Source organism: Stegostoma tigrinum, unplaced genomic scaffold (assembly GCF_030684315.1).
Source record: "Stegostoma tigrinum isolate sSteTig4 unplaced genomic scaffold, sSteTig4.hap1 scaffold_118, whole genome shotgun sequence".
NCBI classification, from domain to species: Eukaryota; Metazoa; Chordata; class Chondrichthyes; order Orectolobiformes; family Stegostomatidae; genus Stegostoma; species Stegostoma tigrinum.
In genome coordinates this window covers 37,812-54,547 of record NW_026728068.1, presented here as the reverse complement: position 1 = coordinate 54,547, position 16,736 = coordinate 37,812, and the positions used below count along the sequence as shown (strand labels likewise).

Here is a 16,736-nt window from a genome sequence, read left to right as displayed (position 1 = left end):
GCAGACCTGACGGGCCAAATGGCTAATTCTGCTCGAACTTCTTCTGCTGTCTGGTCTGAAGGTATCGGGAATGTTTTCCCAAGAGAGCAGTGATGGCTGAGATTGATAAATACTTTACTGAACAGAGCCAATCGGAATATGGAATAGGTTTGAGGGAATGAATGGCCTACATCTGCTCCTATTTGTTGTGCTCTTTAAAGAGGAGGTAACTTGCTGTGAGGGTAACCCACTTTAAGGAGTTGCCCAATTAAGATTGAGATAAGAATTTATCTTTCTCTTTAATATTGTGCTGTCTGTGGTGTTTTCATCCGCAGGGAACAGTGAAGACTGGGTTAGTGAAGATATTCAATGCAGAGATCAACTGACCTTTAATGGACAAGAGAGTCCATTATTGGGAATAAACAGGAAACGGGTGTTCAGCCACAAACAGATCAGCCATGATCTTTCTAAGTTGAGCAGCAGGCTCGAGGGTCTGAATGGCCAACTGCAGTTCCTATCCTGTGTGTTGTTCTCTCACTCCACCCCTCAAAGCTGTTACAAAGGGAAAGGAAGTTATAATGAGATAGGGGATCATTCTTCCCCTCTCAGGAGTTACACAAATGGAGCAGTCAAACATGGATTCAGAGAGACATCGAGATAGACAGCATCCAAACAGACCCTTCGGTCCAACTCGTCCATGCCATACAGATATCCCAAATAAATCTAGGCCCATTTGGCAGCACTTGGTTCATACATCTTTAAACTGTTCCGAAACATATACTCATCCTGATAATTTTAAATGTTGTAATTGGACCAGCCTCCACCACTTCCTCTGGCAGCTCATTCCATAAACACATCACCCTCTGCATGAAAATGTTGTCCCTTAAGTCCCTTTTAAACCTTTCCCCTCTCTCCTTAAAGCTGTGCCCTCTCGGTTTGTACTCCCCCACCCCAGGGAAAAGACCTTGGCTCTTTGCACATCTGTGCCCCTTATGACTTTGCAAACGTCTGCAAGGTCACTCGTCAAAGACTTTGTTCTATTTTGTTATGGGAAATTTTCCACACAGCACCTACAGCCAGAAATGAAATTAATTAAGAAGATTATCTGTATTTGTGGTGTTTGTAAAGGGGCGAATGTTAACCAGGCTGATAGGAAATCTCCGCTCCTCCTCAATATGTGTCCAGGGAAAATTGAGCACCTGATTGAGAGGGTAGACTAGATTTATTGCTGCATCTAAAAGACAGCATTTTTGACCGTACAGCATTCTACTCAAATGTCAGTCTATATTCTATGCTTGATTTTTTAAATGCTCAAGGATCGGAATCATTGACAATACAACCTCTACCTGATGATCTGACAACAAATAGCCCTAATGGTGTGTTGCTGAGCTCAAATACACCTCGTCTACGAGTTACACACTGCAGTAGAGGCCCTGCAACCTTTCTTGGCTGCTACACAGCAAGCCCTGGTTCGCTAACAGGAAATGCAGAGTAGAGATAATTATTTATTTTCAGTTTGAAAAGCTGCAGCGACTGGAATTCCTTGGGGATGAGTGCGAGGTCATCAACAGTTCACAATCTAGATTAACGATTTGGACGAAGGTCTGACAAGATTGGAGCTCAATTTGCTAGTACACCAGTACAGTCATTCAATAAGATGTCAAGTGGAGGCGGAGCATCTATAACGGGCTGTAGACAGGGGATGATAATGAGCGAACTTTCAGCATTGCAAATAAAACAGTACAGTGTGGGTTATGGGAAGTTTGTGTTTTGGGGAAAGGGTAAAACGGCAGTAAATTATTTAACTGGAGGGAGAACACAGAGTTTGCGTGCGAAAGAGGGAGTTGTGGGTCCTGGTACATAAATCAGATAAAGTTAATCTGAAGATGTCACAAGTGATTTGGAAAGGAAATGGAATGGTGCTGTTTCCTGCAAAGGGTGCTGGGTATGATCTTAGGCATATTTCCCTGCATTTCTACAGGACATTGCTGAGATTCTACCCAATGCACTGTCTGTAGGTATCATGCCCTAAACTAATAAAAAATGATGGCCTTTGAAACTTTTCAAAGAAGGGTCTCTATATAGAACAGAACAGTGCAGCACAGTGTAGGGTTTTCGGCCCACAATGTTGTGCCAGACCTTTACCCTAAACCTAAGGTCTATCTAACCTCCACCCCCACCTTATACTATCACATTTTTACATGTCTAATAGCCACTTAAATGCCCCTAATGAGGCTGACTCCACTACCCTCTCTGGCAATGCATTCCAAGCCCCTACCACTCTCTGAGTAAAGAACCTACCTCTGACGTCTCCACTATATCTACTTCCACTCACATTAAAACTATGTCCCCTCATAAAAGCTACCTCCACCCTAGGAAAAGTCTCTGGCTCTCCACTCTATCTACACCTCCGATCATTTTGTACACTTCTATCAAGTCACCTCTCATCCTTTGTCATTCTAGGGAGGAAAGCCCTAGCTCTCTCAACCGTTCCTCAGAAGACCTTCCCTCCATTCCAGGCGACATCCTGGAAAATCTCCTCTGCACCTTTTTACAATGCTTCCAGATCTTCCCTGTAATGAGGTGATCAGAACTGAACACATTACTCCAGATGTGGCAGAACCAAGCTTTTGTACAGCTGGAGCATAAACTTCATGGCACTTGAACATAATCCCTCTATTAATGAAAGCTAACACACCATGTGCCTTCTTAACAACTCTATCCACCTGGGTGGCATCTTTCAGGGAACTGTGGACATGAAGCCCAAGATCCCCCTACTCCTCCACACTGCCAAGAATCTTTCCGTTAACCCTGTATTCTGCTTTCAAATTTGTCCTTCAGAAATGAATCACGTCACACTTTTCAGGGTTATAATCCATTTGCCACTTCTCAGCCCAGCTCTGCATCCTATCAATGTCGCTTTGTAACCTACAGCAGCCGTCCACACTGTCCACAGTTACCCACCTTTATATCATCCACAAACTTACTAATCCATCATTCCACCCCTTCATCCAAATCATTTACAAACGTCACAAACAGAAGAACACCCAGAACAGATCCTTGTAGTACACCACTTGTGACAGAGCACCATGTTGAATATTTCCCATCCATTACCACCCTTTGTCCTATAAGGGTCAGCCAATCTGCCACATTTCCCCATATCCCATGTCTCCTTACCTTCTGCATAAGCCTACCCTGGGGAACCTTATCAAAGGCCTGGGTCAAATCCGCAGATACCACATCCACTGCTCCACCTTCATCCATGTGTTTGGTCACCACTTCAAAGAATTCAGTAAGGTTTGTGAGGCATGATCTAACCCTTACAAGTCCATGCTGCATATCACGAATCAAACTGTGCCTGTCCAAGTGATCATAAACTCTATCTCTCAGAGCCCTTTCCAATAACTTGCCCAGCACTGAAGTAAGACTAAGTGTTCTGTAATTTCTGGGGTTATCCCTGTTCCCTTTTATGAACAAGGGAATGATGTTTGCCTCTTTCCAATCTTCCAGCAATATAACCATGGACAGTGAGGATGAAAAGATCATTGCCACAGGCCCTGTGATCTTGTCCTTCACTTCCCACAGAATCCTTGGATAAATCCCATCAGGGCTGCATGACATATCTACCTTCAACTTCCTCAGAATTCATAGTACATCTTCTTTACGAACATCCACGTCCTCTAGCCTACCTGTTTCACAATGTCCTCCTCTACAATGAGGTCCCTCTCAGTTGTGAATACTGAAGAAAAGTATTCATTAAGGACCCCTCCTATCTCTTTCGGCTCTGTGCACAAATTCCCTTTACAATTCTTGATCGGCCCTACCATTCCTCTGTTCATTCTCTTGTTCTGCACATACGTGCAAAAAGCCTTGGGGTTTTCCTTGATGCTATCCACCAAGGGTTTCTCATGCCCCTTTATAGCTCTCCTAAGCCCTTCCTTCAGCTCCTTCCTTGCTAACTTGTATATACCGTCCTGTGATGAAGGCATTCAGTTCCTGGAGGATTAACAGTTTAGGCCTGAGAACGAGAAATGTTCTTGACTATGTAAGAGCTTGAGGTGAGTGTTAATGGTGAAGACCTGACTGATATTTCCTCTTGTATGGGAGAATAAAACTGGGGAAATAATTTTAAAAATAAAACAGTTTCTGAGGAAGGATCACTGAACCTGAAACATTAATTCTCATTTCTCTTCATGGATGCCGCCAGGCTGCTGAGCTTTTCCAGTAATTTTTGTATTTCTTTAGGAATAAGACACATTCTTGTTAACACAGATTATATATGTATTAAACATATATTAAACATGTTATTTTTATATTATGCAGGCACATATAAACATACCTTTATAACGAGTGCGGTCATATGTGGCTCTGTGTATTACAGCAGCAATGATACATCTACGTGGAGCAGGGAATGTGATGTACGCATATAATGGAGACAATGTTCAAGGAGACCTCACATGTTCCAGTTTGTGGGTTGGATAGTGTTATTGTGCGATTCAACTCAGAGGAAAAAAAAGTAACCTGCCTCGAAAGCAACAGCCTGTTGCTCCGTCTCTATTTCCTTGTTCCTCATCACATCAATGTATGAGAGCTGAAAATGCACCAATCATCTTTACCACTCATGGAGGATTCATGATGAGGATTAATTGTAATCTCCCACCAGCTGTAGCAAAGGGAATTCAGCCAAATCTAAGGGCTGCAGGAAGTAATCCCATTGCCAACAACTTGTGCGAACAGAATAAATTTTGCACCAGAATAACATTTGTGAGAATTGATCACATTTCTTTGTGTGTGCGTGTGTGTGTGTTTGTGAACTGCATGTGTCATTCTTCATTCCATCATAGTTTGAGTAAATTTGTTTTGATCATAAACATGTTGTTTTCGCAGATCAAAGTAAACTGCCTGACTTGCTCCTTACACTGATGCTGACACAGTCTGAGCCCTATATCATCGGCCACATCACCAACCTGGTTGCATTTAAAATTTGCTGTGACCAGTGGAGGAGTGGGACTCGAAAAGGAAACAATGATCAGCCAAGCCAGTGAACCATAGACCAGTGAGGCTGACATGAGAGCTGGGTAAGTTGTTGGAGGGGATTCTGAGGGATAGGATTTACATGCATTTGGAAAGGCAAGTATTGATTCGGGATAGTAAACATTGCTTTGCGCAGTGAAAATCGTGTCTCACTAACTTGATTATTTTGAAGAGGTGATAAAGAAGTTTGATGAAGGCAGTGTGGCAGACATTTTCTATATGGGCTTCAGGAAGGTGTTCGGTAACGTTCCGAATGGTAGGCAGATTAGTAATGGGTAATCACATGGGATCCGGGGGGAGATAGCCAATTGAATTCAAAATTGGCTTGAAGGCAGAGGATTGTTTTACAGACTGGAGACCAGTGACCAGCGGCGTGCTGCAAGTATCAGTGCTGAGTTCACTGCTGTCCATCATTAATATAAAGGGTTTGGGTGTGAATATCAGAGGCATGGTTAGTAAGTTTACAGATGATATTAAAATGTGATGCAGTGGACAGTGGTGAAGATTATCTCAGAGTGCAATGGGACATTGATCAAATGGGCCAATGGGCCAAGGAATGGCGGATGGAGTTTAATTTAGATAAATGAGAGGCTTTGCATTTGGTAAGGTGATGCTGGGCAGGACTTAGACAGCCCTGGGGACTGTTACTGAATAAAGAGACCTTTAGTGCACACACATAGTTCCTTGAAGGTGGAGTAGCATGTGAGACAGGGTAGGGAAGGACAGTGATAGTGGGAACTGCAGATGCTGGAGAATCCAAGATAATAAAATGTGAGGCTGGACGACCACAGCAGGCCCAGCAGCATCTCAGGAGCACAATAGCTGACGTTTCGGGCCTAGACCCTTCATCAGAGAGGGGGATGGGGTGAGGGTTCTGGAATAAATAGGGAGAGGGGGGAGGCGGACCAAAGATGGAGAGTAAAGAAGATAGGTGGAGAGGAGAGTATAGGTGTGGAGGTAGGGAGGGGATAGGTCAGTCCAGGGAAGACGGACAGGTCAAGGAGGTGGGATGAGGTTAGTAGGTAGGAGATGGGGGTGCGGCTTGGGGTGGGAGGAAGGGATGGGTGAGAGGAAGAACAGGTTAGGGAGGCAGAGACAGGTTGGACTGGTTTTGGGATGCAGTGGGTGGAGGGGAAGAGCTGGGCTGGTTGTGTGGTGCAGTGTGGGGAGGGGACGAACTGGGCTGGTTTTGGGATGCGGTGGGGGAAGAGGAGATTTTGAAGCTGGTCAAGTCCACATTGATACCATTGCGCTGCAGGGTTCCCAAGCGGAATATGCGTTGCTGTTCCTGCAATCTTCGGGTGGCATCATTGTGGCACTGCAGGAGGCCCATGATGGACATGTCATCTAAAGAATGGGAGGGGGAGTGGAAATGGTTCGCGAGTGGGAGGTGCAGTTGTTTGTTGCAAACCGATTGGAGGTGTTCTGCAAAGCGGTCCCCAAGCCTCCGCTTGGTTTCCCCAATGTAGAGGAAGCCACACCGGGTACAGTGGATGCAGTATACCACATTGGCACATGTGCAGGTGAACCTCTGCTTAGTATGGAAAGTCATCCTGGGGCCTCGGATAGGGGTGAGGGAGGAGGTGTGGGGGCAAGTGTAGCATTTCCTGCTGTTTAAGGGGAAGGTGCTGGGTGTTGTGGGGTTGGAGGGCAGTGTGGAGCAAACAAGGGAGTCACAGAGAGAGTGGTCTCTCCGGAAAGCAGACAGGGATGGGGATGGAAAAATGTCTCACATTTGTCATGGTTGCCCTAATCAGTCAGAGCATTGGGTATAGGGGTTGGGATGGCATGTTGCTTCTGTACAGGACATTGATGAGGCCACTTTAAGAATACTGCGCACACATCGGTTGGCTCTGCTAAAGGAAAGATGTTGTTAACCTTGAGAGGTGCAGAAAAAAACAGATTTACAAGGATGTTCAAGGACAGGAGGGTCTGAACTGTAGGGAGAGGCTGAACAATTTGAAGTGTTTTCCCCGGAGTGTGGAGGCTGAGGGGTGACATGACAGATGTTTATAAGATCATGAGGGGCATGAATAGCCTGAATAGCCAAGGTCGGTTTCCCAGGAGAGGGGAGGCCAAAAGTAAAGTGCTGATGTTGAAGGTGAGAGGGGAGCGACTTAGAAGGAAACTTCGGGCAACATTTTCACGCAGAGAGAGGTGTGTGATCAGAAAGTGCTGTCAGAAGTGGTGAAGGTGTGTGCAATTACACAGCTAAAAAAGTATCTGGATTGGTACAAGAATAGGAAAAGTTGAGGGGGATATGGACCAAATATTGGCAAATGGGAATAGATCAGATTACATATCAAGTCAGTGGGGGCAAATAATCTGTTTCTGCGTTGTGTGACTTTCTGATTCCATCAGGTAGATGAGAAGAAATTTGAAAAGGGCATTTGGAGTGGGAATTCTCTTCCCTAGAGGTCTGTGCTGCCTTTGTGTTGACATTTATTCAGAGATACATTAATGAAATAGTTGACAGATGTTAAACAAAACACAATTTATTTAAACACTGTAGTCAAAGTAGAACCAAAAAAAAGGAATTTAGAATAACCTCGCTCTGGTGGATAAACTTATAGTATAATAGCTATAGCAAATATTACTAATTAACTGTTCCAGCATAGTAGCAGCCCATAAACAGACACTTTGGTCAGAAATAAAATTCAGAGAAGGTTCTCACATGCGGTTCTCCAATTCAGGAGGAGAAAATAATCATCCAAAGAAAATTCTGCAGTCAGGAGACATTCACTGAAGCTTCCAACTCCATTGAGACACCAATAGCTTCTGATGCAACAGAAAAGCAAAACTCAGAAATTCTGATCTGTGAGAGCTCGTCGCACTCATTCAGGCTGCATTTAAAAAAAACCCGAACCCTCTCAAGACTGTTTACTCAATGGTCTTAACTAGACAGCTTTGTGCCTCTCGTTCAATCCTTCTCTTAAAAGAAACCAAAATAAAATAATATCTTACAGTTACAGCAATGTCACATGAACACATCGAACTGTTCCTCAGGAGCCCAGGGTGGATCAATTCAGCATTCGGCCCTGCTGTACAGCCCCTTGCGTCCCTACATATGAAAAGGAGAAGGCCATTGAGACCCTACAGTCACTTACATGTAAACAGACTTAGGTAACATGACAAGCAAATGGAGCTAGGCTGTACAGATAGTCTGCTTCACGCTGGTCAACATGCCTCCATTGTTCATGGTACACATGCAGTACTTTAATGCAGTTTTACAGTAGTGTGGTGGGAAGACTAATGTTTTGTGCAAAATCACAAGTGGCATCCTCTGAAAATACATGCTTCCGTTCTCTATGGAGATCAGAATCTGGTTGGTCTGGCTAATGTCACAAAGAGGGTATTTGGGCTGCTGTCAGGATTGTGAACAACATCGGGTTCAGTGTAAGGTCACAGATTAATGTGGGGAGAGTTCATTCAGAGCCTGTGCTTCTCTCTGAATCACTGTGGGGCTCTATGTCATTTTATATGTAAAATCCACATGTATTTACATGGGTCACGTATGGGATTTCTCACCCTATCAATTTCTTTTGTGGATAAAAGAGTTCATCACCAACTTTGTAATTTTAATGCAGTAATCTCTGATTCTCTCACAGCACAACATATTAAACACTCACTTTCTTCACTCGCTCCTCATGGTACCATCATCTCAGGGATTAGACTGGTGATGACCATTTGTACCGTGTCTGTGGCAAGGAGTTCTTTCATTACAAAAGGGATCAAGCCTATGCACAGTGCCCATAAATAGTCTTTCATCAAGGCTGTACATGTGCAGACATATGGTTTTATTCATGTACATGAATCATCTTACAATGAAGGACAACATACCATTTACTTCCCACATGACTGATAGCGCTGCATGTACTAATTTTGGTGACCTATGATCAAGGACATGCAGGCCCTTTTGTGACCACAACACTTCCCAACCTCACATCATTTAATCATTACAAAATGAGATGTATGCTGTTGCTGGCCACATCCAAATAGTTTGTATGCCTTTTAAATTACTGTGGTCCAAACACTGATTCATGTGATACCCCATAACGAGCAGCATTCAGCCTGGAAAAGGGCTCCACTCTCTGTATTGCGTCAACTAAACAATTCTCAATCCATGTAGTATATTCCACCTTACCTCTCAACTCTAATTTTATTCACTCACCTGTGTGCAACCATATCAAAAGTACTCTGTAAATTCAAATACACCGCTCTCACTGGTTCTCATGTGTGGATACTTCAACTATTATATACATATTACTCAGTCGTACATGCACTGGGCAAAGGATCACAACACACAGGAATTGCCAAAACAAGTTGGAAAGTACATCAACTTCAGTCGATAATGCAGTTTTCTCTATTTTCACATCTCATCACCCATATTCTCTCTCTCTCTATCTCATACATACATGACATAAATCAAGTTAATGAATACTCCAATCTTTCTCCATGTTTTATCTCTCAAAGCTCCCTCTTTCAGTTTAAATGTATTGTTTGCATTTGGATGTGACACAATTACAACTGAGTGATGAAACTAAAAAAACATCATGAGGAAGGAACGGGCTGGAGTTATTAGGAATAGAATCTTAGGGAAGATGGTGGAGTAGCAATGGAAGACATTTCTGGGGATAATTTGGACACACATCTGAAATTTTTGGATGTTTCAATTAACATAAACTGCACAGGTTTACCAAAGATAACTTCCCTTTCCTGAATCGAAGTTGACTCTGCCAAGTCATATCATGATTTCCCAAGTGTCTAGTTTTTACAGCCCTCAAAAAAGGTTCCATATTTTTCTCATAACAGATATCAAGTTGTCCAAAATTTATTTTTATTTTGATTTCCCTCTCACTCCAGTTTTTTTTTAATGTGCGTTACAACAGCTACTTCCATTCTGCAGGAACTGGCAATTCCTGAATCTGAAGAATTCTGAATGGTAATCAATAATTCTTTCTCGTAGTTACAAGTTTTAAATGACATTTGGACAAGTTCATGAACAGGAAACAGTTGGAGAGATATGGGCCAAGCCCAGGCAGGTGGGACTAGGATAGTTTGGGATTATGTTTGACATGGACTGGTTGGACTGAAGAGCTGTCTGACCCTGTAACTCTTTCACAAGCTCTATTCCCACCTCCATGTAATCTCTGGGACATACCAGAGCAAAGTACCAAACTTCAGTTCAATTAGTTTTGAGCAGTTCCGCTTTATTAATTCTAATCTCCCACAGTTTCTCATTTTCACAGTCACAGTCCTGTAGAATTTCTGGAAGATTTCCTATATCTTATTCTGTGGAGACAGAGTAATGTATCCCACTCAGCAGTGGGTCAGTGGGGGTTGGGGTGAAGAGACACGGCCTCTGTCAACAAGTGAACACATCGGAACACTGCACTTAGGAGATAATGGACATGGCACCACTGCTACTTGGAAAGTTCTAGAATCTAAACAGTTCAATGAACTGTCATTTGATGGCCATCGACGGGTTATGCTGAAACCACTGACACAAAGCTGTAACCTCCTCATTTTAGAATCAAACTGGCTTCACACTTTGCAACTGGCATAGGTCGAGGTAGAGATAAAAATAAGAATACAATCAAAATATTAGTAACTGCAAGTGTGGCCAGAAGAGAGCTGCAACTGGAAAGGAGCAGATTATGATTTAATCAGAAACAGCACTGAAGCGGAAGTGAAAACTGAGGATATTATTAGTGATAAAGGGAATATTGTGATATAAATCAGATCAGGACAAAATGGGCCAATGGTGGTTATGAACACTTTTCTTCCTCCTCGGGTGTTTGTAAGTGAAGGTGAAAAAAACCCTGGAATAAGAGTTGAGTTTGTCACTGAAAGTGAATACAATAGTTTCCTTCGTTGCCAAATACAGAGCTTAGAAATTGAGTCGCTGGTCACAGAATAAATGAATGGGCAGAGATAGAGAGACTTACCGGGAACACCAACAATAGCGAGGATGGGATAGTAACCCGCCTGAATAACCATCAGTACAGCTTGTATCCACAATGTTAATGGTAACCAATTGATAGAAAGATAGTAAAGGCCAGAGGATAAACTCCTGTCCATTGTTGGAACATTCCAATCTATTCCTCTCAGTTTCTTATACATTGTTGTCACATTCCCGGCTGTGGTTCTGAGATTCTGATCCATCATTTGGAACATCCCAATCTGCTGGTCACAGATTCTGATCTCTCCACATCTCTGGAGCTGCTGATCCCAATTGTGTTGAATATGCCACAGCCACAGATACTGTGGGATAACGCATTGGGAGAAACCCCTTATTAATAGAAGAGGGAAACCCTCCAGTGACACAGTTAGTATCCATGGAGACTGACATTAATTCGAGTCACTGAACAAACAGCTCCAGTTAACCCCTTCCACTCTGACACTTTTAATGTAACAACAATACCTGGTTTGGGTGACATTGCCTGCTATTGGTCTCAATGCCCATCTCCAATTCATCTCACAATGATAGAGACAGAGGAGAAAGTTGATACTTTCTCTGCACAGGCTCGATGATTCTGCTGTGTTATCCACATGTGATGACGTATGTAACCATTTTCCTCAGAGCCAAATGAGAGGTTGTTATTTCACCGAAGTCTCCTCCACCACAACAACTGCCAATCCAAACACATCTCTGGCCACAACTGCCTGGAGAAAGGCAGGAAATGTGGGTTTTGCTGAACTTTCCTCTCACTGCACTAATAAATGAACATTTTATCCTTAACACAATATTTTCAATAATTTGCTTCTAAAGTTGCAAACAAATTTTTTGCAGTTTATACAGCCTTTCCTGACCAATTTTTTAGCCTGAGCCCAAAACTAAACATTACATTTCCAATTGCTTTGCTTATTGGGAGTAAAGGGTCAGAGACAATATCTATGTGAGTGATTAAGGAACAGTAAGGAAGAGGGGACAGTGGCTGTGCAGACTGGACAGGACTAACATGATATCGCCCATTAGGCAATTTCTTCTTCATAGATGGAATAAAATAAAATGCAGAGAAAGAGACAGAATAAATTTGGCTGAAGGAATGGCGACTGACAGGTGAAAAAAACACGATAGGTTGCAACGGAACGGAGGAGAAATGATTTTATATACACTGTTTAATCAGCGTATGTGTGTAGACATATAAGATTGTTCACATATGCTCAACACATTCAGGGTTATTATTGGAGATATGATGAACACAATATGGCACAGACGATGTGACCTTGTCTTGTTTGTGTCTTGTTAACATTGCATTCAGTGGAGGGAACCCATCTCCCCCATTCACAACTTTATTTACTCTCATTGTACATCTGCTTCTCTTTCAACACAATTAAAAGCCCATTTGTATTTTGCACCGCATCCCAACACCCTCTGTTTTCTGTTAGCCCTCCTCCACCTCTGGTAAGGTATTAAAAAGGCCATTTTCTGAACCTGTTCAGTTCTGAAGAAGGGCCTCGCTGGACTTAAAGCCTTAACTCTGTTTCTCTGTCTCCAAAGATGCATCTAGACCTGCTGAGTTTCTCCAGAAATGAATCAGCACATTACACCGAAAGCCAATTCTCAAATTAGCCAGACCAATAGATATTTGCAGATCTAGCAAAATGAGCCAGAGTGAAATAAAAATGTTACATCAAGATGCAGAATTGCCTGTCCACAAAGTACATTCTTGCTGTCAGAACTCTACATGCTTTTCAGCACCTGAGGCATGTTCTGCTTAGGGCCTGCCACAATATCTCTGCCTTTCCCTGGCATTTTAGCACTTTGATGTCTCAACTAGAACCTAATGTCTCACAGTGCTCCTGTCTTGCCTGGCTGTTTACTGCAGGCATAAGCCATGCAGCTTATCACTGTTATTACCAGCAGTCAGTCAAGGGCGAGTCAGCAGATGGTCACCAGTTACATCTTCAAAATGCTCCAGTAGATTTGTTGAGCCTGAATTATGATCATCAATCCAAGCTGACCCTGTCCATTCCTGCCATTGGAGGTCAGTTTGATGAAATTCTCAAAAAGTGTTCGGGAGTTTGGGAGGTTCAAGTCCATAGCTCTCTGAAATTGCAACACAAGTAGATAAGATGGTGAAGAATTTTGCTTTCGTGGTACACAGCATCAGGATATGGTCAACGTGGATGTCTGGTTCATAAGTGGCATGTCAGAGCATGCACTGTTTGTACGAGAATAACTATGGTTTCAACTATGAAATGGCCACAACTTGATCAAAAGAGAAAGTGACCATCAAGCAGTTTGAACTGTCAGCTGTCAAATAAATTAAGACAGTTTAACGTATTTGCAGGAGTTTTTAATTTTTTTAAAAAATTCATTCATGGGATGATCACATCACTGGATAAGAATGGCAGTTTCCTTCCCTGTAGGCCATCGGTGAACAGATGGGTTTTTCCAACAAAGGCAATGGATTGACAGTCATCATCACATTCTTATTTCCAGATGGATTCACACCTAGGTCCCCAGACCAGTATCTCAGCCTCTAGGGAAGTGATGGACAGAAGACTAAATAGAAAATATGTACTAGAAATCACACAATGTTTTGGTTTATGTTTCCGTCATGAGATCCATCACTGCTATGGACACCAGGTAAAGAGCTGACGAGACTGCAATGCTCCCAGGCAGAGTCACAGCGGTCACCAGGTTTCATAGCCGACGGGGAAAATGCAAATCAGGGATTATAGGACATGACTCAACCCAATCCTATGTTTGGATTTAAAACATTCCTTTGATTTTTATCCACAAACTGAAAGATTACATTGTTTCCAATAAACAAATGTCTGTGGGAGAGCAACAGAATCTGTCATTGTAAAGGTGTGCAGACCTATCTAACAAATAAAGGGCCATCGAGATCATCACAGAATTCCTACAGTGTGGAAGATGGCCATTCAGTCAATATCAACCCTGCAAAGAGCATCCCAACCAGTCTCACACCCTACCCTATCCCTGCATTTTGCACACAAGATACTATGGGCAATTTAGCATAGTGAATCTACATAATTTGCACATTTTTGGACTGTGGGAGGAAACCAGAGCATCTGGAGGAAACTCACGCAGACAGTGTCTGGGTAAGACAATCTTCGTCAGGTCAGTGCGGACTTGATGGGCTAAGTGGTCTGCTCCCACAGTGGAGGGATTCTATGATCTCCAGAAACAAGCCCAAAACACATGGTTTTTGAATCGACTATAACAAAGTGTGGAGCTGGATGAACACAGCAGGCCAAGCAGCATCTCAGGAGCACAAAAGCTGACGTTTCAGGCCTTGACCCTTCTCTAGGCCCGAAAAGTCAGCTTTTGTGCTCCTGAGATGCTGCTTGGCCTGCTATGTTCATCCAGCTCCACACTTTTTGTTATCTTGGATTCTCCAGCATCTGCAGTTCCCATTATCACTGATACTATTTTTGATTCTACTGTTAGCTATATTCAAACCAATCAACTTATTCAGAAATTTGCTGGTCGTTAACCAGGAACCAGGAACGTACCAGGAAATCCCTTTTCACATATCATGCAGGTGGATAGGCTTTAGTCAGTGTGAATGTGTCGATGTGTTGTGACAACGTGACTATTTCCAAGCTCTACCTTACACAACTGTTAGTGTGACATTTTATTCACAATACCAGCACCTTTAATTGAGCAGGTATCGGTAACATCTGTACAAACAGCCCAACACCATGGTTTATTTGATAGTGAGAGTGACAGCAATGTTCTTCAACTGTGGTTGTCTGCGAACTCGCTGGTGTGTTAACAGTTTGGATGACAATGAATCCCTTCCCACACAGAGCTCATGAAAGGTCTCTCCCCAGAGTGAACTCGCTGGTGTATCAGCGGGGAATTCGAGTCAGCAAAGCCTTTCCCTCACGCAGAACAGGTCAATGGTCTCTCTCCAGTGTGACTCTGGTGGTCAGTTTCTAGCTGGGATGGATGAAGAAATTCCTTCCTGCAATCTGCACATTTCCACACTGTCTCCCAGTGTCACTGCACTGGTGTTTGGACATTTCAGATGAATCTTCACAGACTCTTCAACACACACACCATGTGCATTTCTCCCCAATGTGAGTGCTGCTTTTTCCTTCAATGTTCAAAATCCTGAGAAAATTGGGTTGTGATAAACAAAGTGACCGTCAGACCTGGATGTGGGCCTGTTTAAATTCTCCAACTGCAGACTATACTTTCAAAGAGAAAGTAAGTAAGAAACCAGAAGGACACAGATTGTGAAACTGAGAAATTCTCTGGACATGTGTACAGCAACACTTGGGGAATATGCTGGATCACCATTAGAACAAATTCATTCATAAATATCCTCCAGGTAAGGGATCCAGTCAGTGTTTGCATCAAACTACCAAAAGAGAGAATTGGGAGAGCCAGCGAGGAAGGACAGTCATTGTATAGATCTGTAACTCCACCTTTCAATCCCTCTGAAAGAGTAAGAGCAGTGCAGAAGTAAAATTGTGGAAATCTGAAATGAAAACAAAAAATGCTTCGTCAGCGTTGTACAGCACAAAACAATCCCTTTGGTCCCAGTTGTCCACGCTGACCAGATATCCCAAATTAATCTAATCCCATTTGCAAGCATTTGACCTATATTCTGCTACACGCTTCCTATTCACATACCTTTTAAATGTTGTAACTGTACCAGCTTCCTCTGGCACCTCATTCTGCACAGGCACCACCCACTTTCCCTTTAAAAAAAGGAAATTTGCTGGAAAAGCTCAGCAGGCCTGGTGGCATCTGTGGAGGAGGGGGAAAAAAGTTAACATTTCGGGACCGGTGACCCTTCCTCAGAACCCGAAACTCTTCTCTCCTCCACAGATGCTGCCAAACCTGCTGAGCTTTTCCAGCAACTTTGTTTTCTTTTCAGATTTACAGCATCTGCAGTTCTTTTGGCTCCCTTTTAAAGACTTTCCCTCTCAGCTTAAGCCAATGTTATTAGTTCTAGTCTCTAATTCAGGTTAGTTCTTCCCTAACCTGGGAAAACAATCTTGGCCATTCACCCTACACCCACCATAATTTTATTAACCTCTATAAGGTCACCCCTCAGCCTTCAATGCTCCAGGTAAAATAGCCCCAGCATATTCAACCTCTCCCTACATCTCAAAACTTCCACCTCCTGCAACATCCTTATAAATCTTTTCTGCACCCTGCCAAGTTTAACAGCATCATTCCTATAGCAGGGAGACCAGAACTGAACACAATATTCCAAAAGCAGCATAATCAATGTCTTGTTCAGCCTATAACATGACCTCCCAACTCCTACACTCAATGCACTGACCAATAAATGCCAGCACAGCAAATATCATCTTCACTACCTTCTGTACCTGCAATCCACCTTCAAGGAACTGTGCACCTGCACCCCAAGGAGTCTCTGTTGCATAACAGCCCCGAGGGCCTCATCAGTAACTGTTTAAGTCCTGCCCTGATTTGTCATTGCCATAATGCAAATCGCTCACATTTATCTGAACTAAGTGTATTTCTATCACTCCTTGGCCCATCAACCCATTGATTACGTTCCCATTGTACTTGGGAAGTAAACTCCTTTGCTGTCTACTACAACAACAATAATTTTAGTGTCATCTGCAAACTTACTAACCATTCCTCCAATATTCATTCCACATGATTTGCATCAATGATAAAAAAAGCAGTGGACCCAGCACCAATCCTTGCAGCACACTGCTGTTCATAGTCTTCCAGACTGAACCCGCTCCCCGCCCCCCACCAT

The 16,736-nt window shown here is 43.0% G+C and overlaps 1 long non-coding RNA gene across 4 annotated transcripts in view; it reads right to left on the bottom strand.

Annotated features, from left to right (window-relative positions):
• Window positions 1-7,524: 7,524 nt before the first annotated feature.
• LOC132207658 (uncharacterized) overlaps window positions 7,525-16,736 on the bottom strand; it is a 23,120-nt gene continuing 13,908 nt past the window's right edge. For 2 of the 4 annotated variants that reach the window (XR_009443676.1, XR_009443673.1), the window contains one exon: window positions 13,295-15,476. This is a non-coding gene — a long non-coding RNA (uncharacterized LOC132207658). Of the gene's footprint in view, window positions 7,792-7,977; window positions 15,477-16,736 lie in introns of those variants that run through there. The other 2 variants (XR_009443674.1, XR_009443675.1) reach the window with 2 other exon arrangements.